This window comes from Lontra canadensis, unplaced genomic scaffold (assembly GCF_010015895.1).
Source record: "Lontra canadensis isolate GAN:19392208 unplaced genomic scaffold, GSC_riverotter_1.0 scaffold30, whole genome shotgun sequence".
NCBI classification, from domain to species: Eukaryota; Metazoa; Chordata; class Mammalia; order Carnivora; family Mustelidae; genus Lontra; species Lontra canadensis.
The window spans coordinates 20,759,708-20,760,633 of NW_022631024.1; positions in this window are offsets into that span (position 1 = coordinate 20,759,708).

Below are 926 nucleotides of genomic sequence, written 5' to 3' on the forward strand. Positions count from 1 at the left end.
GTGATTGCCTTGGAGCCAGGCTGGGCCCAGAGTTCCAGAGTATGGGCTAGAATCATCCCAGGAGGGCAGGGCGATGTGGGTAGGTCCTGCTGGGTCTCCAGTTGCTGTGCACACATGGTCTGCAGCTGCGTCTGCCCAGTCAGCAGACGCTCACTTGGTGCCTGTCCTATACCATGCCCAGGGGTGTAGTATCGAGCCAGCTGGACAGACCTCATACTCCAGCAGAGAACACAGGAGAGGGAAGAGCTAACGAGGAGGGGTGTGGGAAGGCAGGTGGCATGCAGTCTGGGGGAGTCAGCAAGGAGGCCAGTGTCACTGCTGAGGTGTGAGGTCGGACCAGAGGTCAGGGCCTGGCCCTTCTGGGTAACATAGAAGGTTCTGACTTCAGTTTGAACAGGGCCATTCTTGTTGTGTGTTGGGAATCAGATGATATCAAAGGCTTCTGTGTGGTCAGCTGATGGAGATATGGCTTGGGGAAACACTGAGAAAGGTCAGATTCAGGGTCTGTTGTAAAGATGGAACCCTCAGGTTTGGGAAGTGAGAGAGAAGTTGAGGATGATGTCTTGAGAAGTGGTCAGGGTCTGGAGATACGTTGGAAGGGGAAGCCAAAAGGATTTGCTGATGGATCAGGGGTAGTTTGTGGCATGAAAAAGAGGAAATCAGATTTTGAGGCCTTGGGCTTCAGCTCTTACAGTGGTGGTGAAGTGAGACGGGGTGCACCAAGGAGCAGCAGGTCTGTGAGGATCACGAGCTTGGTGTTAGATACGTTAATACACATCCAGGTGGAGATGCTTAGGTGGGAGGAGGTCTGAGCTGGAAATACAAATGTAGAAGTGTCAGTGTGGTGGAGAGGAAGTTAACCCAGGAGATGTGGGTCCCGGGGAGGGAGTCTTGGGAGGCTTTCTCAGACTCGCATAGGGTATAGA